The sequence below is a fragment of the Pinus tabuliformis genome, chromosome X (assembly GCF_031772625.1).
Source record: "Pinus tabuliformis cultivar Carrire ecotype Pingquan chromosome X, CPIR1, whole genome shotgun sequence".
Classification (NCBI taxonomy): Eukaryota; Viridiplantae; Streptophyta; class Pinopsida; order Pinales; family Pinaceae; genus Pinus; species Pinus tabuliformis.
The window spans coordinates 710,386,340-710,411,749 of record NC_142308.1 but is presented as its reverse complement, the minus strand read 5'-3'; positions in this window follow the sequence as shown (position 1 = coordinate 710,411,749).

Genomic DNA, 25,410 nt, shown 5'->3' with positions numbered 1-25,410 from the left:
GGAGAAAAGGGCATGGAGGGTTCTTGCTTGATTTTGGGATTGGTTGTGATTTGGATGGGATGTGATTTTAGGATTTGCTGTGATTTTTGGAGACCTTAGGAATCTATGGAGGTTTCTTGAGTTGTTGAGAAGAGGGAAATATTGTTCATCTTGGTCTGGATCATTCATCTTGGACACACACACTACATCTGGTTGGACTTGGGCTCGGTGGGCTAGGGAACCTGTGGAGGTTTCCTGGGCTAGGAATTATTTCCTAGTTGGCTGGGAGGTAAATCTAATTGGGTTAGTCAAGAGAAGCATTCAGCATGGATAGTAGCTCAAAGGCATCTCCACCAGCCACCGGTACATGTATTCCTCTATAGATTACTCATGTAAATTTATTAAAATTAAATTTTCACTACAAGTTATAAGGATTAGAATGTAAATGGTAAAATTTTCATTGTTTAAAAGTTTTGTAAGAAAGTAAATTATTACCTCTTATTGCATTTAAATTCTAGAGAAATAGATCTGTTAGAAGACCCTAGGATAGGGCTCTTACACATGGTATCAGATCTTTGGTTCAAAATCTGGACCCAAATCCCACTAAACCCCAAATATCGATAGAAGGGCTTGAACCTCCGACCTTGTGGCTGCTAAGCTGTTGTGGTTAACAGCCACATGCTCTAACCAACTAAGCTATTCATGCAGTTCATTCTCTTGATCCATTAGAGAGGCCTTGAGATACGCCACTTCCATCTTGCTCTTTTCTAATTCTTCTTTTGTGGCATTGGCCTTGGCTTCAGCTTCTCTCAGAGGTCCCATCAAGTTACCCTCTATTTCAATAGACTGAGCCATGATTTCCTCTGCTTCTAGCTTATACTTCTCAACAGCTTCTTTGACATGCCCTGCCTCCAACCTAGCCTTACTCAATATTGCTTCAAATTTTCCCTCTGTGGCTTCCAAAGCAGCCCTCAATTGCTCAAAAATTATTGAACCATTTGATATTGGAATCCATAAGTGTGCATGTAGGAAAACATTTTGTAGAGATGTGTATGCCAGACTTTCTCAGTATTCTGCTAGATGCTGAGACACGTAAAGAGAATCCAGCGATCCTGTTGTATGTCGCTGTTGGTTCTAGATATAGGTAAAATAGCTCTGAGTTGGTAGCATGGAACGTTTTTGCAACATGGGGTCTATGTGAATCAATCATGTCCATTGGACTCCTCTCTTAGTATTCACGTAAGTCGCAGCAACAACAAAGCGATTGTTCCTTTCCAACGGTGGAGAAGGTAGTCACAAAAATAGAGTAGTGGAGTGCTGGCCTTAATTACAAGTGGTAAGTCTCTTACTTCTATGATTTTGGAAGCCCCTATCAACATCAGAATAGTAAAAAAATGACTGAAATTCCAATGCTAGGAATCATACAACTGGTCGGGTTAGTGGTTTTAGCTATGTATGTGATTTTCCTAATCGTAACTGATTATAGAGAGCTTGGAAGGCACAAAACTTTTCTCTTTCCTTCCCCTATTATGGACAAGAGGTGACTATGTCAAAATATATTAATTGAATTTAATTTCAACAGCAGCGTTAGCACTCTTCTGAGCCCAAGATTGATTCAAAGTTTAACTCTACTCTTTCAGGAAATTGACTGGACTCTGGCTCAGCCCAAGTCAAACACAAGTCAGAAATGTGAATCACACTTGTTTTCCTATCTATAAAAGACATGGGGTTCATTTACAAATAAACAAAGCTCATTTTGCTTCTTTCAGACTTCTGACACAATTTTACAATAAAAACCTAATAGAACTGTCAAAGTGTCCAAAATTTGTCAACAGGGTCTTGGTTTGATTGTTAACAATGGGTGGTCATATTCCTCTGACCAAGGTTCAAATTCCCCAGTCATGGTTTGCCCCTTCTGGGCTGTCTCACCAATTCAAGAGGGCAATTTCAAGTAGTTGGAGCCAGGTGCAAGTCTCAGGAGATTTTGGCAGAATAGATATCCCAATTCCTTCACCCTTCATAAATTATTTTACTAGTGCTAGACCAGCTTCTATGTAAGGCTGTGTGAAGTCCACAATCTTCGAATGATTTGTCACAATCGTAATGTCACCCACTACTGCATCAAATTTCCTTGAAGCAACTTGTTGCACAAGCCCATCATAGTCCGGATTCAAGTTTCCATCTCCAAAAGGTACAAACATGTATGGAAAAGAATAAGGTAATAAGTTCATTGTAGCAACAAACACATCAATACAGAATCCATCCATCACTTTGTTACTTCTATTCTCACAAACTCTTGAAATCCAACCTTTCTGGGCACGCCTATGAGAAGGTGTTTGCCATTGTTTGGCAACGCCCACCCACGTGGCACCAATTTTTTTTCACCTGGCCTTATTACATCATACAATTTTTGATCACTATGTGTGGAATGCAAGCTGGAACCTCTAATATCTGGAGGAATGACAGATAGTCTAGATTGATTTGTCCAGTAACCAAGTTTGTGATACCCTATTCCAACAATATTGATGATCTCAAAATTAGAACCAAGTAAGTCCCCATTCTTATCGAAATTCACTGGACTAGTCAATCATGTAAATGTGAGCTGTCGTGTGGATTTCAGGGCATTAAACAAACCCCGAATTTCGAGGAAATCCAAAGAAGCAGGCCCTGACTGTTCTCTGGTTCAGCTTCTCAACATTGTTTAATGCTCAGAGAGAAAATGTTGGGAGCAACCTTGGACAAGTTGTGCTTATTATATGGCTATTTGTTGTTTTAATCATCAGTTCAAGTCACACTACAATTTTGACTTCACTTCTCACAGTACAACAGCTTTCACCAACAATTACCGGACTCGATAGTTTGATAGAAAGTGACACAAAATAGGATATCCTGAAGGATCTTTAAAAACTATTTATTACAACTCAATATAGCTGAATCAAGGCTCATTCCTATAAATGGTACAGAAAATTATGCTAAGCATTTTAATCTACCCCAAGTGAAGGAGCCAATGCATGGCAAAACATGGGCCTCCAGAACCTCAGCAGCTTCTACTATGACCACTATTTCTACTCTTAACGCCTGAAGAACATCATAATTTTTAGCTGCCCCAGTGGTTGTCATTCCCACAACTTTTTCTTGTCTTAGAATTTGCAGGCATAGCTTACGATCAAGCTGAAGTAACCCATCACAAACTTCTTTGTGTATCTCAAACAAGCAATGCAATTCCTCTTCAGCATTTTCATTGGCTCTCTGCAACCAATAATTATGACGCCTGATCCTTGATTTTTCTTTTTTTTGTAACAGCCATACATCCTTAGAACCAAGGATTATTTCTAGAGAAGATTTATTAGTTGGATTAGCAGGCACAACTCCATCATCATCAACAGCAGGAATAGCAATAGATCATAATATGAACCATATCCCAAGATTATAAAAGTCATAAGCAATCAAAAATCAAGGATACGAAGGAAAACTCGAGGGACTTATCTGTTGAAAATCATGGTTTCTTCCTCTTGCTTTGGACTTTCATGTATCCAAACTTGTCCATATCATGGAGGGGTAAATCTTATTTACTGTACTGCAAACTATTTGGAAAGATAGGAATGGAATCCAAGATTTCAGAATTAGTACTGGAGAACAATGCATCTAAAGGAAATAACCTTGATAATCGAAAGGATTTTACTGAAGAAAAGGAAATTTATAGAATGGAAAAGGCTTCTTTTAACGGTCTGCATACTTTAGATAGTGAACATATATCCAAAGATCTTGAAGTGGATGCAATTTGTTTTCCTCGGCTAATGGGCAAGATAAGTAGTTTGGAAGTTTTTTACCATGGAAAAAGTACACCCCCTTCCGAGTATCATGACCCTCCTTTGTTGGGGGCAGTTGTGTTTCCCTACCTATTTCCTGAAGCTTCATTCACTTCAAGTGCAATAGTTGTACTCTGTTCGGGTTTACATTCCATGAAACAGAAAGCCAAAAATCTCCCTCATAGAATAGGCATTTTTTTCATACAATTTAATGGCTAATACAGATTACCTTTCACCATCTTTAGGGGATTGCCTCCCTATCTTTATCATCAAAGGGGATTAGCCATGTTATTAGGAAAAGGCAATGGATTCAAACCACAACTTCTTTCCCTCCATGAAATTCACCTATTCAATAGACACCAATTTTGAAAGTCCTTACAATGAGGTCCCATGATTAACCTACGTTAATATCAACATTTATAGATGGAATGGGGGAGCCCTTACCAGTAGTTAAAGGATCCATATCTGTTGTACAGGCTCCAACTACTGGATCTAGAGATGTCAAAGGTGAGCAGTTGGTTTTGTGAGTTATGATGAAAGGGAGCCACCCATTTCCATCACAAAATTATTATTAATATTCACCTTCGTTGATGGAGGCTTTTCAAATAGAGAGACCTAACTCCATTATCTTAATTTCTTAATTTGGGTAAGTTTTCTTTTCCTATGCTGTAGTCTAATTTTTCTACATTTTCATTATAAACAAAAATTACATTTTTCACTTCCATACTTCCATTTCCAACCGTGCAAATGAAAACTACCAATAAATTTTTGTCCCCAAGGCTAGAAAACTAGACTCTTAATTCTTGATAATGATACCCCCAGATTTCTTATTAGACATAAAAAGTTGAAGGCTAGTGTTCATGAAGAGGTTCTTAAGATTTCCATAATCATACAAGGCCAATTACAAAAATTCTTAACATAATTCCAGTCACCGGTGAAACCAAACAATTACCTCCATGGAAAGTCTTGATCCATCACCATGGCATTCTCATAATATATGTTGGAAAGTTTGAATTGAACATAGAAATAGCAAGTCCGGCCTCCCCAAGGATAGTCACAAAAGGTAGTTTTCCAAAATGTATTCACCGGTAAGCAAGTTGATGACTATTGGGACTTATCAAAGATTTGAATTTCTTTGAACCCCTTTTTTTCTGCATCTAAGGATGAGAAGTTTTAAATCCATTAACTCTGCCAAATTGTTTGAACCTGCTTGCAAACCAGCCTTACAAAAAAAAAAATGAGAATAAGAGAGATGGATTAGGGAGACCACTGCCCGCACCACACACTTAGGTGGGTTACCCTGATTGGTTCCATTTAAATAATCCCATAAAATGTTTTGATTCATAACTTCTGTGACTGATTTTGGCAAATGGAATGTTTAATTAAGGCCATCCAAGATTGCCAAACTCTAAACCACACATCGAAGGGAACTATACATTGATTGTTGAAAAATTGAGCATTCTAGAACAGCGATAGTTCCCGTGCCACCAACAAGAGAAGAGGTTTTAACTATTTAACAGAAAGCTCTATGCAATAGGGTTTTAGGGTTTATTTCATAGTACTTCCTCTTCGCAAACCTCACATACCATAGAGCTTCTCGAGTTCCTGCCAAACCTGCAAGGAGAAAAGACAAAATAACAATAGGTGATTGATGTATTCTCAATCATTTTTGCATAAATACATCCATGGGTGCCTCGCTTCTGAATGGAATACCAGGTAATGACTCGGTTATTTAAAGCAAGCCACATAAATATCATTGCTTTTGTGGGGCACTTAAATCATTTTCCACCTATTCCGCTCAATAGCATCACCTTCATATGGGTCGGATTTTAGATAAATCGGGCAAGTCTATTAGACTAAGAAATACCCTTCTCTGTGTATTAGGTCAAGAAACCCCCCCGAGAGCCTGAAGTCTGCACTGCACCCTACCTAGGAATCACATCACAACCTCACCCTTGAGCCTCTACTCACATTCCATACCGGTATATTTCCTATTAGGGGGAAACATTTACTAGAGTTTTCCATATTTTGGAACAATCGTGCCATTTTTACCCATCGCTTCAATTTCTCAATATTATTTGGCATTATATATTTGTGATGAATGATATGACATTGAAGTCCTTGGCTTGCCACCAATTGCCAAGCACACGTTGCCGCTAAAGTCTCACTGAAAAGGTGGATGTTCTTAATTGCCCAGCATGAGCTAATCCCTCCTGACCCACGCTAGACCTCTTGTTTCCTTGTCACTTATCCAAATAAATCTGAAGCTGATCTGGCAAATCTTCTTAACAACATATTTGGAAATGAATTTAAATGACATCCCATAAACTAGAATTTCTTGTAGCATTGCCTTGATAAGGACGAGCCTTCCTTTGCAAGATAACCAACATTTAAACCATAAAAAGACTTTTCTTCCACTTTGGCAATAAGCCATTTCCAGTGATAGATAGAAACCCAAGTATTTTAACCCATCTTATAAGTCATATTGTTTGATAAAGAAAGAATTTGGAGAAAAGCTGATATCTTCCTCATCCAAGCCTAAAAAGGAGATTGAATTTCATGCAATAAGGACCTAGGATCAAGGTTGGAATTTCAAAACCAAGTACCCTGTCAAAATTGACAGTTTGGATCACTCTATTAACTGTTTTGAGATTTTCAGCAACAACAAAAAAATGATGACAATTCAGATGAATTCTTGTCCATGTTTGACAAGCAACGTGCCTTGTGATGGGCAATTTTCCTGTCAAATTCCAGCCTTGTCAAAGATCTCATCTAGTGTACCAGTGTCCTACCTTGGATCATCGGATACGAGAAGGATGCCATCAATAAAGAGGTGTTATGGAATGGAATCGTGTCCAATGTGAAGTTATCACTTGCCTTAGCCTCCATGACAGCTCCGTTGAGGCCTTTAGCGACTATTCAGAATAACAATGGGGAGAGTTGGCATGCCAGTGAATGCCTCTTTTTTCCATGAAGAATCTCGATGGGAAAGGTAAGGGAGATAGTGGAGACACAACTTAGTTTACAAGTTTACGATAAAACCCAGATGAATCAACGTAATCCTCATATAAAGCCAACTAACACAATCAAATGCTTTTGATAGATCAAGTTTTATAACAGTGGTTGATAGTGTTTTGGTTTTCATGGAGTGAAGCATGTCTTGAGCTTACCCCTATGACCTCATGGATCTATCTACTATGTAACAAGGTAAATTATTCCCCTAATAGCTTTAGATAGGATGTTTTTTTACTCTCAATGCAATCACTTTTTTTATAATATTGTATATACAGTTGCAGAGGATAGGCCAAAAATGATTAAAAGAATTCAGAAGATCAACCTTTGGAATTAAGGTGATGAAGGCGACGTTAAAGGAAGAGAGCATATTACTAGAAAATATCTTTAACAGATATATTCCATTAATTCTGAGAAATCTTTGAAGAAATTGATTTTCCAACTATCCTGATTAGAGCACTTGGCTCTTTGAACATTGTGCATGACCACCTACAATTCATTTTGGACCAGTTCCAATTCTGATAAATTGTTTCATACTAAACACAATCACATTCCCCAAGGCAATGTATATATTTCTTAACACTTTAACGCTAGCATGACCAAATTGAGCCAACTTTATTAAATTTCCATTGTTGTATGGGACCACAAAGGAATGACTAAATATTTCCAAATGTGAATCCATCTAGGATTCCCAGAAATCCCTGAGCAATGCGCAAAAATTGAAGTTCATCTTTTGTGCCCTATTACCCACCCATCTTGGTAATCCCTAGGAGAAAAAAAAAATCGTGTTATTTCAACTTGCCAGCCAATAGCCCTATCATGATACACAGATAGCTAGCCTCAAATGCCTTTCATCTACTATCTATTTAGTGCATTCTTTTACCTAGCTTGCTCATTTGATGAAGGTGGCTCATCTAATATGAATTAAATTAACCATTATTGTATTCAAGTGCTTTTATTTAATGTTAAAGGCATTCTGGTATAGATCATAAGTTGAACAGGATGATAGACCACTATTGATTATACTCTTTGCTTCACCTTGGTGAATCATAGCTTGCTCCTAGTATAGTGTGATCTTTCTTGAAGCCTTTCTTTCATTGTCAAAGAGGGGCACAAATAGGAAGCTCTAATTAATGTTGTGCATCCATGATAATCCATACTTAACACTTCCCATCCTCCCCATGTATCCACATTCCATCTTCAAGTTTATTGTTATCTGTCACTCATATCAATTCCCTGTTTTCCCCATCCTTCGGGTAGGGGCATGGAAACTTTGTCCTAAGACGCCAATGTAGGAAAAAAAAAACACATGAGCCAAATGTTAAAAGAAAAAAAAAAGGAGGGTGGCAGTGATAAAAGAAAGTGAATGGACAAAAGCCTAGACTGAGCTCTACCCCCTCATGAGCTCTTACCCAGTTTCTGGCTAAATAAAAAATCTATCAAAACGAAAGGAACTTTGAATATCCCAAACCCCGATCAACAAAGAACTGCTTCATCTTCAAGGGGTCAATAAGGATTATCATGAACCAATGAAAACTTGCAATCCAAGCCATGTATGTAAAATTAATAATGAAAAGGCTCACAAGAAGAGTGGTAAAATATGTCGAGGAAAGGAGTAACTTAGGTCCCATGATTGCTCCTTTTTCACATTATAATACTCAAGGATATTGTGAACTTCATAGCCGATACAAGATAGTGGCATCCTCCATGAAGTAGACACCACACCATGTCATTGATCACTTATAGCCCAGGATCTGTTACCTAGGAGGATGCAGAGACTATGCGTCGTGACTACCCCTCACTTTTTGAGCATCTGTGATGCCCATTTTGACTAGATAGCTACCTATGTTAAGGTTCTATTTTGCAATTCCATGTTATTTATTTATGAACATTATGTAATATTGATGCATTTGGTTAAACACGTGAAACTACTTAGGTTTGATTTGGATGATGGAAATGTTTTGATGTATGACCTAATGTGTGTCTTACTTGTTGATGATTTATCTAGTGCATGACTTATCAGAGCTATGGCTTAAGTGGATATGATGTATCTAAATGAATGACTTAGTGAAATTATGATTTGTTTCCAGTATGAACTATAAAATTGACACATGGATACTAGACTTAATAAGGTGATGATTATATGTCTTGTTGTTATATAAAGGCATGAATGAGAGCTAACCTGCAGGGGGAAAGAACTATATGATAGCCGAGAGCTACTCTCCCATTCAGGGAAGGTTGAGACATCTCATGGGGAAGGTATAATGCACATTGTTCTATTACATTTGGTATCCACTTGATATGCACTCTTATGACATGAGTAAAATGCAAATGATAGGTGGCAAGACTACCTGACTGGATTATTCGATGACAAGTCCAACTAGCTTTGTAGTGTGGTCCGTGTTAGGGTGTTGACCCTAGTTGTGAAGGAGGGGTGGAGGCATTTCCCATCGTGTATCCTCCGAAACCTAGAATCGTGGGAGGGCAGCACTTGGTGGACACGCTCCCCTAGACGTGTGATAATGGTTTCTAGTTTTCTGTTGGGGAAGTTAGGTAGATATAGTCGATGCTTCCACCATGCCAGTTTTATCGGTGGTTAGTATGGTCATTTCCACTGATAAAGTAGCAGAGGACAGATAGGGTGGGAACAGAAGTAGGTCAGGATGGATAGGGGGATATAGATCAGTTGGAGACTCTCGATGAGAAGTAATGTCATTGTCTGACTTATCAAATTTTACTGCTATAACTCTCTATAGTTTTCTATGCTTTCGAACTCCTTGTATCCTTTCATTCTAACTTCGAGACGAAGTTTTTTGAAGGAGGGGTATATGTAATGCCCCACTAAAATCTTATCATGCAAATTTATTAATGTTTACATTACCTGAAAAATTTGAGAAATATTGGTGAATACCTTCATTTTGGAAACTATACATTTATTTACTAATATAAAATTCATTATTCCTATTTTATTTAAATTCCCAACTTGCCTTCTCAAATTGAATCTTAGGTAGGATATGGTCTCCTTCCATTATTTGAAATTATATATATATTCATCTCACATTCCCAAATGTACTCTCACATTCACTTAGGAGAAGACATGGTCCTCTCCATTTAATTACATCTCACATTCCCAAATTTACTTTCACATTTACTTGGGAGAAGACATGGTCCTCTCCATTTAATTACATCTCACATTCCCAAATTGTACTCTCACATTTACTTGGGAGAAGACATGGTCATCTCCATTTAATTACATCTCATTTCCAAATGTACTCACATTTACTTGGGAGAAGACATAGTCCTCTCCATTTAATTATCAATATATATATAATCATCTCACATTCCCAAATGTACTTTCAGATTTACTTGGGAGAAGACATGGTCCTCTCCCATTAATTTCCAAATTTTGTATTCATATCACATTTCCAAATGTACTCCCAGATTTACTTGGGAGAAGAGAAGTCAACTGTAAGAATGGATGAGAAGTTAATGACATTAATGAGAGGTGGTTGAGATGGAGAAGAGAGGGAAGGTATAAAAGGGAAGGAGGAAGGGAGAAAAGGGCATGGGGGGATCTTGCTTGATTTTGGGATTGGCTATGATTTGGGTGGGATGTGATTTTAGGGTTTGTTGTGATTTTTGGAGACCTTAGGGACCTGTAGAGGTTTCTTGGGTTGTTGAGAGGATGGAAATATTGTTCATCTTGGTCTGGATCATTCATCTTGGACACACACACTACATCTGTTGGACTTGGGCTCGGAGGGCTAGGGAACCTGTGGACGTTTCCTGGGCTAGGAATTATTTCCTAGTTGGCTGGGAGATAAATCTAGTTGGGTTAGTCAAGAGAAGCGTTCAGCAGGGGCAGTAACTCAAAATCATCTCCACCAGCCACCGGTACAGGTATTCCTCTATAGATTACTCATGTAAATTTATTAAAATGAAATGTTCACTATAATTTATAAGGATTAGAATGTAAATGGTAAAATTTTCATTGTTTAAAAGTCTTGTAAGAAAGTAAATTATTGCCTCTTATTGCATTTAAATTCTAGAGAAATAGATATGTTAGAAGACCCTAGATAGGGCTCTTACAATAGATAAAATGAATATAGTTAGGGATTCCAAGTAGGAAAATCCACATGATAACCTAGTATACCCTAGGAAGACAAAGATTATGAGTGAATCTTTCTTGAGAATAGGTGGTGTCTCCTCATCCTCTGATTAAAAGATAGAAGAGATGTGATAATTGAATCAAGTCAAAATAGTGTCTGATTTGTCCAAAAAATTAGTAGATTTATCCAAAAAACAACCACAAATTCAATGTTGTGAAGTATGTGAGAGACTATAATGTTGTGAATTGAAAGTGAATGTTGGACATAATATTAAAAAGGAATTACAAAGTGGCCATTTCTATGGATTTGTTGGAAAATTTATCAACAAAACAGATTATTGATGTAGGTTGTTTACTCCTCAATGAAGACACGTTGTAATAGGGGGAAGGAGAAGAACTTGATTTTGTATATGACATGTGTTAGAAACTTGATACTCCATTTGAATGAGGCTCACAAAGCTAAACATGAGGAAATTTCAGTAGAAAATATTGATGGAATGTGTTAGCGTTTGAAATTTCACCTCAGGCTGAAAAGGCAAATCTCAAAGCTACATCAAACCATTCAGCCTCGTAGCTAGCCCTACGGGGCAGGAGAAGGCTCTCTCCGGTCAATCTCGGTAAATTTTCAATAGGAAGAGATGACCAATCAAGGTAACACTGATATTAGGCTAGTAAACTGATTTGAGGGTTGATTTGGGGGTTTTTTGGGGTTTTTGGTGGCAAATTGAGGAGCTGCAATTTAGGGTGCGGGGATTGGACACAATTTCTGCAGGGGGGTCTTTGGGGCAAGGTAGGAAGTTGTATTGATGTCTTTAGCTGAAAGGGATGATTAGGAAGAAAGAAAAGAAGGCTAAAGAGAGCAAACAATGGATTTGAATTCTCTTTAGACAGCAGAAAACATAGAAATTAAACAAATTTAAAAGTAGAGCATGGCAAACATGAATTCTGACTTTATCACTTCATTTGTTTAATATGCAGCAGTATAGAAAGGAAATGAATCACATCACAAAGCTTACAATAACATAAAGAAACACATCATCAACACCTGAGTCCACATGAATCCCAAAGATGACTGCAAAACCCTGGTCTTCCTTAGCCAAATATTGCAGAGACACAAGCAAAATATGCAATGATAGTTCCTCCCTCAAGAGTCCAACCATGAAAATGAGCCTGAAAGTACATAATATAGATGATATAACCTCTTCCCCCACCTCTATGGGTCGATATCATCCTTGTAGGAGCTGTTTGAACCACTTCTAAACTAAGCACTACAAAATAGGCAGTCAAAACAACTTGCCTCTAAAAACTTGGAAACCAGTTCATACAGTCAAATTTACTCTTTTACATGAGAGAAACTTCTAGAAGAGTAAAACAAGAGTAAAAGTACCCAAAAAGTGCCACAAGTACAGTCAAAAAGATCATCATCGACCTCAGCAAGTCAAACTGGTGCTAATCTGCAAATTCTGGGCTGAACAGGTCAAAACTGGCAAAGTTCCCTCAACGGGTCGCGCACATCCACCTCAACGGGTCACGCACTTTGGAGCCCTGTTTGGAGGCCTTCCCGGTGTCAGAATGAGGTGTAGGATAGCTCGTTGGAAAGGTCTCTGAGTCTACTTTCCAACCCAGCCGTAATTTTTGGATTTGGAGGTCATTTTCTAGGTCAAAAGTCAATTCTCCCAAGACTACTTCTGCAGCTCAAAAAAGGGGCAGAAAGTCAAAATTTGACTGTATTTTGACCTTTTGGAGGCCCAAAACTCCATGAAAACTCAAGGTAATGCATGAGAATATGTAACTTTGCATGAAAAATCCATCAATGCTGAGTTTTTGCAAAACGGAGCTACGATGACAAAGGGTCTCACCGGGGGTGAGACCCGTTGAGGAGCCAAAACCTGTAAATTTCCAAAAAATGCCAAAATTACCCAAAATTCTCAAAAATTTTTGGTATTTGAGCTGTGGCTAGGCTATTGAGTGCCATGATCTTTGAGTGAAGCCTCAGCCAAGATACGGAGGGGATTTGGCCTCTTTCTCCTTTTTTGTGCCTTGGCCAAACTCCTTGGATCCGGCGATTGTAATTTTGGCATTTCTCTAAAACCATGACACCTGTGCAAAAAGTGAATGAGGTTTTTCTTCTTTGGCATGTTATGGACAAAAACCTCTCTCATTTTTCGAAAATTCATCTTTTATTGCTCTGAAACATCATTTGAGTGCAACTTGTCCCGATGTGTGAAACAAGGAATTTTGTCGAAATGGAGCGAAATGAAGGGGATAGGGGGCTTCTAAATTCTTGGGGAAATTTTTGGGAGTAGGGAGGGATGTTAGGGAGCAGAGGAAAGTGGAATCTCAGAGATTGAGCAAGGGGAAGGGGTCCAAAAGGGCAAAACACAGGCTCAACCTAGAAAATTGCCAAGTTGTAGCTAGAAACTAGGGTTTGTGGAAAAATAAGGAATTTGGCGGATCTAAGGGATGGGAAGTGTTTTATAAGGTACTTTAAGGATAGGGGAAGGTGTATGAACATCAGGATATGAGTTTTGCGGATTATTTAGCCGCCCAAGAGAAATTGCCTTCAAAACCCTAGGAGAGGGAAATGACCTTGCCTAGGCACAACTGAAGCATGAATAAGACTCATTAGACACTGACATGATAATGACAACCCTCTGAATGATGATAGGCTCAGCTGAATGATGACATGGACTGACATTTGGGCAAAGCCTAGACCTAATGCCTAGTGACCAAATTTTGCTTGAAGACTCACTGAAATGACAAAATTTGACCTTGACACTCTGAGACCACTTTGTAAGAGCACATTTGATCACTGGAGGAAGGCTGGAAAGACTGACACTAACATTGGCTCCAATGGGGATGGTAGCTCCTTGGAGGTGCCAAGAACCTTAGACCTCTGGGAGAGCAGACCAGTGCCTTCATCCATTGGGCAATGGAGTCAAAAACTCAAGCTGAATTGCATGGCTGAAAAATGATGACTTGATAACACAAATTGACTCTCACTCAACTAAAAACTGACTCAACACTTAAACACAACCGACAAACTGAAAATGATGCTCAAAGTGGAGCTTATTCATCAAAACCTACTCTAACAGTTTCATTCATCACCTGGTCAAGTGAAATGAAACAACCAATGTAACCAAATAAGTGTCCCATCTGCTGTTCGAATTCTCCACAAGTGCTTGCTTATGAACAACAAGAAAGAACTACTAAAAGGCAACTCCCATGACAACTTAGAAACAGACCCATTGAATGATATGAACTCTCTATCCGCCTCCAAAAACACTGCATAAGGATCTTGAAATTCAAGCACACTGGAACCTAGCTCATCCAATGGATTACTTCTCTTTTTCTCATACCATGAATGCAAATTTTGATCTGAGCCTTGTGACAAGACCGCTGCTGAAAATGACAAAGAAACCGGCTGTCGGATCAAATTCATATCAGCACATGATTCAAGCTCACATGTAGTCAATGGAGAAAGACTTTGACTGCAAACTTCATCCAAAACATCAGCTATTGGATCATGAAAAACTTGAAAAGACTGCTGCAATCCCATTTCTATTGGTTCCATTGTGATTACATGATTGCCTACATGCTGCTCATCTTGTTCTTGAGAGATTTTACGAGATTTCTGCCTTATAAACTGAAATGCTTCGAAACAAAAGGGTATAGAATCTTCCTGCATCATCAAATCAGGTATTTCGGCTGCCACACCTTCATCTATAATCTGCCCTTCAATTTCATTTGGTGGCTGCAAATCTGATGCTACAGGCTGCTCAAGAATTTTGTTATCTGTCTCGTCCTCAACATTAAATGATTTACTACGCAATCTACCCTTCAAAAACTGAATTGATTCAAAACAAAATGGTACAGAGTCACCTTGAATCATTAAATCATGTGTGTCCACTTCCAAGTCTTCAGCTGCAACTTGACAATCAATGGCTTTCGAGGGTTGCAAATCTGAATATGAGCAGTCTTGAACAAAATTTTCTTTGCTCTCAAGATGGTCCAAATCAAGACTTGTTGACAGCTGATTTCTGATTACATGGAAGTTGTCTCTGATGAACTGACATGAATCAAAACAAAAAGGCAAAGATCCTTCACTTACTTCAAACTTTGCTGCACTTTCCTCATCACTGTCATAGCTGATATGTGATGACTGAACATTGTATTCAAGCTGCTGAAAATGAACTTCCTCCTCCCACAAACTAGCTGCTGATTTGTCTGCAAGATTAGCTTCTGTTTGGAGAACATAATCATCATCATACTGATCAAACCGAGGCAAATCATCACTATAAAACACATCATCAAGCATGCAGGTCATATCAACAGATCTCTCTTCTTCACAATGATCTATAAAACAATCACTATGACAACTGGGATCAGAAACAAAATGTTTTGGGTCAGCAACTTGTTCTTCTTCAATCAGCGAGCCATGAGTTTGATCATCATAATCATTCCTTGCGTTGATCTTGTCCATCATCTTTTCCACTGTACTTACCAAAATGTCAAGTTTCACCTCTAAAGATGTTGATTCGGCCGGATCTATGTTTTTCATCTCTTCTTCCTTCATTCTTGCCCTTCGGATCAGCAAATGAGCCTCTACATCTACTGCATTGTTCTGCATCTCGTGAAGTGTTGCAATATTCTTTTCTCTCAGCTGAAACTCCATCTCCGGATCAAAGGCGCCCGGATAGTGTAAGAGAGCAGATCTAGGAGTAGGCCTTATATCAACTGGCATCGAATAATAAACTTGATTAAATCTGACCGAAAACTGTTGTACTGTCTCACCTGGCAATCTTTTCAGCTGGTTATACTCTTCTACAATCAAGAAAAGGTTCTGCCCGATCATCCACCTATCGAGAAAAACTTTGACGAACTGCTGGAGATCTGAGATGCTTGCATCAGGCAGGGTTTTGAACCAACTCTTCACTTTGGCTTGCAAAGAAAGAGCAAAAAGCCTTATACTAACATCTTCTTCATCAACTTCAAAAAGATCTAGAAAATTCTCAAAATTCTGGACATGTTGCTCAGCGTTGACATTCTTACATTCACCATCAAACATCGACAAGTATAGATCATAGTTTTTGGGAAAAGCATGAAGAACAGAAGGTAAAACAAGAGGTTTATACCGATCTGGAATTTTACAAGGTATAGGGGTATGTACAGCAGGTATAGGTTCATCACAAAATTTGGAAAAAGGATCTTGATCAAGCTCAAAAGCATGCAAATCTTTGGTATTCACAATCTTCAAAGGGAAAGAATCAACGGCAGGCCGAGGATCTTTTCTCAAGCATAATATACTTTGCAAAACCTTCTTGACATTCTTGGGAAAAGAGAAGAAATAATTTATGACAAAGAACAAAATGTCTTGGATAAAATTCCAACTTGAATACCTGATATGTCCATGTTGTCCTTTCATGTTTCTGCTGGTCGGGATCATCCTCCAGTGGAGTCTTTGGATCTGATCTTGAAAATGATTTAGAGTCGCCAAGTGAATGATTTCAGCCTGTCAAGTGTCTGATCGTTGTTCACCATCAACAATCAGATCTGAACTTGATACATGTACTGGGGTAAAGTGTCAATGAAGCGCTACGTTCACAAGCTCACGGAGATTTACTGAAGCAGCGTTTATCTACTAACGCTGATGTAAAACAAGAGCGTTTTCGAAGGCTACCTGGCGTAACTTCAGGCTCCGTCTAAGACTTATGAAATAACACGTCAATGAGCAAACGATCAGTTGTTTTCCCCAGTATGGTCGCCAGTATGTTAGCGTTTGAAATTTCACCTCAGGCTGAAAAGGCAAATCTCAAAGCTACATCAAACCATTCAGCCTCGTAGCTAGCCCTACGGGGCAGGAGAAGGCTCTCTCCGGTCAATCTCGGTAAATTTTCAATAGGAAGAGATGACCAATCAAGGTAACACTGATATTAGGCTAGTAAACTGATTTGAGGGTTGATTTGGGGGTTTTTTGGGGTTTTTGGTGGCAAATTGAGGAGCTACAATTTAGGGTGCGGGGATTGGACACAATTTCTGCAGGGGGGTCTTTGGGGCAAGGTAGGAAGCTGTATTGATGTCTTTAGCTGAAAGGGATGATTAGGAAGAAAGAAAAGAAGGCTAAAGAGAGCAAACAATGGATTTGAATTCTCTTTAGACAGCAGAAAACATAGAAATTAAACAAATTTAAAAGTAGAGCATGGCAAACATGAATTCTGACTTTATCACTTCATTTGTTTAATATGCAGCAGTATAGAAAGGAAATGAATCACATCACAAAGCTTACAATAACATAAAGAAACACACCATCAACACCTGAGTCCACATGAATCCCAAAGATGACTGCAAAACCCTGGTCTTCCTTAGCCAAAAATTGCAGAGACACAAGCAAAATATGCAATGATAGTTCCTCCCTCAAGAGTCCAACCATGAAAATGAGCCTGAAAGTACATAATATAGATGATCTAACCTCTTCCCCCACCTCTAGGGGTCGAGCGCATCCTTCTAGGAGCTGTTTGAACCACTTCTAAACTAAGCACTACAAAATAGGCAGTCAAAACAACTTGCCTCTAAAAACTTGGAAACCAGTTCATACAGTCAAATTTACTCTTTTACATGAGAGAAACTTCTAGAAGAGTAAAACAAGAGTAAAAGTACCCAAAAAGTGCCACAAGTATAGTCAAAAAGATCATCATCGACCTCAGCAAGTCAAACTGGTGCTAATCTGCAAATTCTGGGCTGAACTGGTCAAAACTGGCAAAGTTCCCTCAACGGGTCGTGCACATCCAGCTCAACGGGTCGCGCACTTTGGAGCCCTGTTTGGAGGCCTTCCCGGTGTCAGAATGAGGTGCATGATAGCTCGTTGGAAAGTTCTCTGAGTCTAATTTCGAAACCAACCGGAATTTTTGGATTTGGAGGTCATTTGCCCAGTCAAAAGTCAATTCTCCCAAGACTACTTCTGCAGCTCAAAAAAGGGGCAGAAAGTCAAAATTTGACTGTATTTTGACCTTTTGGAGGCCCAAAACTCCATGAAAACTCAAGGTAATGCATGAGCATATGTAACTTTGCATGAAAAATCCATCAATGCTGATTTTTTGCAAAACGGAGCTACGATGACAAAGGGTCTCACCGGGGGTGAGACCCGTTGAGGAGCCAAAACCTGTAAATTTCCAAAAAATGCCAAAATTACCCAAAATTCTCAAAAAATTTTGGTATTTGAGCTGTGGCTAGGCTATTGACTGCCATGATCTTTGAGTGAAGCCTCAGCCAAGATACGGAGGGGATTTGACCTCTTTCTCCTTTTTTGTGCCTTGGCCAAACTCCTTGGATCCGGCGATTGTAATTTTGGCATTTCTCTAAAACCATGACACTTGTGGAAAAAGTGAATGAGGTTTTTATTCTTTGGCATGTTATGGACAAAAACCTCTCTCAGTTTTCGAAACTTCATCTTTTATTGCTCTGAAACATCATTTGAGTGCAACTTGTCCCGATGTGTGAAACAAGGAATTTTGTCGAAATGGAGCGAAATGAAGGGGATAGGGGGCTTCTAAATTCTTGGGGAAATTTTTGGGAGTAGGGAGGGATGTTAGGGAGCAGAGGAAAGTGGAATCTCAGAGATTGAGCAAGGGGAAGGGGTCCAAAAGGGCAAAACACAGGCTCAACCTAGAAAATTGCCAGGTTGTAGCTAGAAACTAGGGTTTGTGGAAAAATGAGGAATTTGGTGGATCTAAGGGATGGGAAGTGTTTTATAAGGTACTTTAAGGATAGGGGAAGGTGTATGAACATCAGGATATGAGTTTTGCTGATTATTTAGCCGCCCAAGAGAAATTGCCTTCAAAACCCTAGGAGAGGGAAATGACCTTGCCTAGGCACAACTGAAGCATGAATAAGACTCATTAGACACTGACATGATAATGACAACCCTCTGAATGATGATAGTCTCAGCTGAATGATGACATGGACTGACATTTGGGCAAAGCCTAGACCTAATGCCTAGTGACCAAATTTTGCTTGAAGACTCACTGAAATGACAAAATTTGACCTTGACACTCTGAGACCACTTTGTAAGAGCACATTTGATCACTGGAGGAAGGCTGGAAAGACTGACACTAACAGAATGTACAAAAAATAATTAGGTGAAATGGACAAACATGAAAGAGCTTGAAAGGGTTATAGAGAACTTAGAAGATAAATTGACAATTTTCATGTATAACTACAATCACTCATAAATGTGAAAAAGGTGCCTATATAAGGTGGAAAGGATGAGTTTAAATTTGTGGTGGAAATTTTAAAAGATTTAGAAGATGCTACTAATGAAATAGGACAATGCCTTCTCCAAAATGGGGAGAAATTAGATAGAGAGTAAAATGGGAGAATTTGTAAAAGTTGTAGAGGAAATTAAACTTAACCATGTCATGTTTGTTGGTATTTTTTTGCATGTATCCATGCGAGGCTAGTGGACAAAGGTCAATACTAATTTTATTATATGAGTTGAGATCATGGCATGAAGCCAATGGATGATCATTATGCTTGCTTGATAGATCTTGTTGGCCATGGTAAGCATATGACTGAGGCTAAAAACATTATATATGGAATGAAATGTAATCAGAATGTTTTATTGTGGCCCATTCAATTTAGTGCTTGGAGAATTCATTCAAACAGGCAGATTGGATAGCACGTAGTTGAAAATGTTTTTGAGTTCAAACTAAAGGAATATTTAGCATATATTGCTAAGAGATGATCACCCATTAATGAGGTTACTTATACTCTAATTCTCTACTTAATAGAACTCATTGGTATCAATAGTGAAAGACTAGGCTTCATATATGAAGTTTCTTAGCCAATAGTAGGTAACTTGCACCCAAAAGATCTAATAGTTGAGATTCATTGTGATCAACAACTTGAATTCACTTCAGAACTAAATATGTCCATGCAATAATAAAATTTTGGTGCCCAAAATATCTTATCGTAGTGGATGATCTAATCAAGTGATCTTTTAAGTAGAAGATCCAAAAAAGTGTTGGGTTTATTAGTAGCATTTACTTACATGGTAACAAAGGATGTAAATATATTTCTCTACGGTTTGCAATTCTCAGTAATATGAATTGTGAATTCAAGAGTCTCAACCATTATTGGAGATGATATTCCAATGTGATGGGAAACAAATTCAATAGTTAGTTAGTAGTTAAGTGCCATAGAGCCTAAAAATTTCTAGTTCTAGTTTTATAGAAAAATAAATAAAAAATAAATAAATAAAATAAAAAATCATTAGTTAGTTAGTAGTTAAGTGCCATAGAGCCTAAAAATTTCCAGTTTTAGTTTTATAGATATCCAACTGCCAAATAAAAGGGAGATTTTTTAAATTTATGATATTAATTGTATATTTATTAGAGTATCTTGAATTTTTTGATTGCATCTACTATTTCTTTTACTCTCATGTTTTACTTATAAGTATGAAGATGACCATGTCACTTTTGAATATATGTAAAGGTGGAGTGGAAAGAAGACTTCTAGGTCCTATTTGTGTGCATATTGGATAAGAAGATCACGATGCTCTAGAACTAAGCCATCAATTTGGTAAATGCAACTTGGAATACGGTAGGGGCAATGTGGGAATGGTTTTCTGAATTTTGAAGAATTAGTTAAAAAATAAAATTGATTGTATGTATGTATATAGCTGCACTGAGGATAATGAATAAATAAGGCGTAGATGAATGTAATACCCTAGCTTTATCTTGTATTGCTTCATATTATTTTTTTTGTAAGTTGAGAATACTTTTTTACCTTGAAAACAAGATTACATGGCTATCAAATTTTTTGGGTTGGTCTACCACTAGGGAAACCATACCCGCATCAGAAAAATAAAGCCTTTGTCCAAAATATAACATAAAGAGTACATCTAGTAAACCAATTTCCTCTCAACATGATAGTATCCAAGAAACTATATACAACAAACAATCAAATTGTGTGAGTGCAATGCCTTATAATTACTAACTAATAATAATATTTAAGTGATCCCTTCGGATGGATCTGCCCAATACATATATTCCATGGATGTAACAGTTATCGATATCGAGGGTCTCTGAACCACATAGAAAAGAATAAGAATAATAATTATTTTATTAATAAATGAAAAAAAATTATGGGAAAAAAAACAAGTTAAATTAAGAAAACTTGAAGGTAAAAATAAAATTGCATGATAAATAGTGGTTTATGTGCATGAAGTTTTTTCTTCCATTTTTGGAACAAAGGTGTTCTATTTAATGGATGAGGAGAAGGATGTGAGATATCTTTTCTTAGAGAATTGTTGGGAATTAATGATTAGTCATCGGCAAAGGTAGTTGGTTGAATGATTGATAGTGACTAGCTACAAAAACATATGGTGCATCTAAGCCTATGGTTGGGTGGACGATGGTCCCAGATATATTGGTTACAGTGACTGTGCACAACAATTTAGTGTTCACTAAGTTGTAAATAAATTGTATTCTTATATTAAGTTAAATTGTATAAGTTTACATATTGAATGGATATTATTTCTATAAAATACATATATTAAATTTAAAAAGAAAAAAAAAATTGCTTTGGATAAAAAAACACAATTTTTAAAAAATAGATTTCCTGAATTAAATTAAAGTGAACAAAACATTTTTACAACAACAAAATTCTAGTCATTTGATCATTTTTGCAACAACAAATTTATAGTACCTTTGAAAATAGTTTTCCTAAAATATAGTGAGAATTTGTTTTTGCAATAACAAAATCATAACCATTTTGCCATCATCTTTTCCAATCAATAATTTCGTTGTGGTAACTTTTACCATTTTGTGAGTTTGGATTTGGGGTTGAACTTTTTAAAAGATAATTTTTTTGTTAGTTAAAATTTTGTAATATGCACAACTTTGTATGGCCAGAACCAAATCATTCTTCATGGTTAATTTTGAGTATAAAGTATTCCTATGGGCATATTTTTGAAATTGTTCTCGTGGGAGAAGTTGGTTTGAATTCATAATTAATAGGTTATTAATCAATTAGCTTGAGCTAGAAGCTACATTAATGGGTTGTGTGAGAAGCTACATTAATGGGTTGTGTGAGAAGCTATAGTAATGGGTTGTGTTTGAATTTAGCTTGAGCTAGAAGCTACATTAATGGGTTGTGTGAGAAGCTACATTAATGGGTTGTGTGAGAAGCTATAGTAATGGGTTGTGTTTGAATTTGTATGGTAGAATAAAAATATTATTGATGGTTTAATTTGTTGTGCACCAATTATATAATAATTAAGAATGTGGATTACAATTTTGATATAGATAAATTACATAATAACTCTTTTAAAAATAAGAAAATCTCACTTTAGATTTTACGTTTATATGGTTATTTTTTGGAAAATTGTGATTTAGATTATCCTCAATATTGAGTGTATTTTGTCGAGGTTTTGAATCCCAAAGGAGATCCATCTTCAGGACATAAATTTTGATGATAGATTAAAGGAGGAGTTTACCAACCAAAATCAGATAAACCAATACATAAACAAAAACATAAAAAACTGACTAATATTAATAAACCTAATATTAATAATTAATAAATTAAAATTTTTAATAATTATTTAATTAATTTTTAATAATAATTGATTTTATTTTATTTTTTTAATAACAATTTATTTTATTTAATTTTTAATAACAATTTATGTTATTTAATTTTTCAAATAATGATTTCTAATGAGTGAAGAGTTAAAAAAATTATATTAATATTTTTTATAATAAAATATTTATTAATTTATTTAATAATAAATTATTTTAATTTTTGAAATTTTTATCATCTTGCTCTATTTTTTTTATAATAAGAGATTTTCGAATTCAAGCTTCTTGATCCATATCATATGGTATAGAGAAATTTTCGAAAGAAATCACATTGAAGATTTTGGTGGATGCTTTTCGAACCAACAAGTGTGGTTCATTTTCAGGACACTATGAATAATCAGATCTAGGAAGAAGGTTAAATAGGGAGACAAGTCAACCTAACAACTAGAAGATAACAGCTATATTTGACCCAGGGAAAACAGGTGAATGTTTAATAATATTTAAATAATTTTAATTAATTTATTGAATGTTTATTTTACTAAAAATATAAAATCTTTAAGGGCTATATTTGGTAATGGTTTTAATTTTAGGAATATAATAATCAAAAAATAACTAATCATATTTATATTTCAATTAGATTATAATATATTAATAAATTATATATTTAAAATAATATATATATAATGGTTATTTAAATCAATATATATAACATAAAATAATGTGTTTAATACAAATATAAAGAATTAATATATATAACATAAAATAATGTGTTTAATATAAATATAAAGTATTAAAATTAAAGTCTAGGGTTTTAAAAATATTTGAATATTTTTATATATTTAATAATGGCTTTAATTTATGAATATAATAATCAAATATTAAATATAATAAGTAATCATATTTTTAATAAATAAATAATAATTTATGAATATAATAATCAAATATTAAAAATAATAACTAATCATATTTTTAATGAACTATATTTATTTAAATTATAAAATATTACGAACCTATATGTTTAAATTAATATCGATATATATATAAATTTATACTAAGATTATTTAAAATGATATATACAATATTTAATAAAAAGTTTAATCTAAATATAAAAAATCCAAATTAATTATTAATAACGATTTATATCGGAAAAATCGAAGATAGGGGTTTTCTGGAATATTTGATTCTTCTTAATTCGTTTATATATATAATGATGTAATCAAAGAATAAACTAATAATTAAGATTAAAAATATAAAAAATATATATTGCATTGTATAGTTAAAGTTTATCATTTAATAAAAAAGGGATTCTAATATTACTAAAACAATAGTATGCTGATAATTATATTATTAATAATAAAATATCGGCCATATTAATAATAATCCAAAAAAAAGGATGGAGAAAACTAAGAGGAGAGGGCAGGAATCCAACAGCTGCTAATTTTCCAGTCGTCGTCCCTATTAATATTACTGGAAGACCTCTCAATTTCAATGGCTTCCCTAAATTTCCGATGGTGGAAATGAGGAATCTTAGCGATAACCCTGGCCTCCTCAATGCATATATGATGCTTGGTCTTTTCTACATGTTCAACCAAAGCTGACGATTTGGTCCTCCCATGCTTGATATTAGCAGCGTGCTCCTTAATCCTCTGGTTAATAGAACGACCAGTTTCGCCAATGTATGAGGTACCACAGGAACAAGGGATGATATAAACACCTTTCATATCCATAGGGTTAACGCGGTCTTTAACAGACTTAAGGGAACTTCTAATGGTGCTGAGGGGTCTAAAGGTCGAGGGAATATTATGCTTCTTCAAGATTCTAGCAATCTTGTCTGTCATCCCTTAGATGAAGGGAAGGTGGACTCTTAAACTGCGATCGATGGGTTCTTTCTTGACCTTGGTACCTTTGTTCGCTTTGAGGAAAGCTTTGACACCTTGCTGCCTACTATAGCCATTTTGGACAAAAACATTAAGGAGATGGGATTTTTCTTTAGGAAAGTGGTCTTCATCATAAATTCTAAGAGCCCGAGTGGCTAATGTGTTGAGAACACCTATCTTCTGAGTAGGAAAATGGTGAGAGTTGGCATGAAGATACTGCTCAGTATGAGTCTTTTTCGATATACCTCATGGGAGAAATATCCAACAACTTTCCTAGAAATGAGGACATCAAGAAAAGGAAGGCAACCATCGACCTCATGCTCCATCGTAAACTAGATGGAGTTAGACTAATTATTGAGACGTTGGAAAAACAGGTCTAATTTCTCAGGTCACATTCACCTGTCCCTCCCCCGGTCAAATATAGATGTTTTCTTCTAGCTGTTAGGTTGACCTGTCTCCCTATTTAACCTTCTCCCTAGATATGATTCTTCATCATGTCCTGAAGATGAACCACACTCGCTGGTTCGAAACGCGTCGACCAAAATCTTCGATGTGATTTCTTCCGAAAAATTCTCTATACATTGTAATAAGAGATTTATTAACTTATTTAATAATAAATTATTTTAATTTTTGAAATTTTTACGTAAAACATAAAAGGGTAAATAAATGAAGAAATTTTTATTATTATTAAATTAATATTAATATCCTAATTTATTTATTTATAAGTAATTTTTAGGAATAAATGACTATTAATATCTATGAAAAACCTAACTAAAAATATTAATTTAATAAATTATATTTTATTTTACTTTATTTTATAATTGAAATATATAATTATTTAAAATTTTGATTCTATTATCATTAATAAATTAATACTAATATCTATTAATAATAAGAAATTTTTAATGTGCATAGAAATAATAATAAGAATCCTTATTTACTATAAATAAATATAATTTTTTATTATTAATAATTATTTATTTAGTTAATAATAAGTTATTTACTCTTAATGAATAAATAATTATTAATAATAAGTTATTTATTTTATTTAC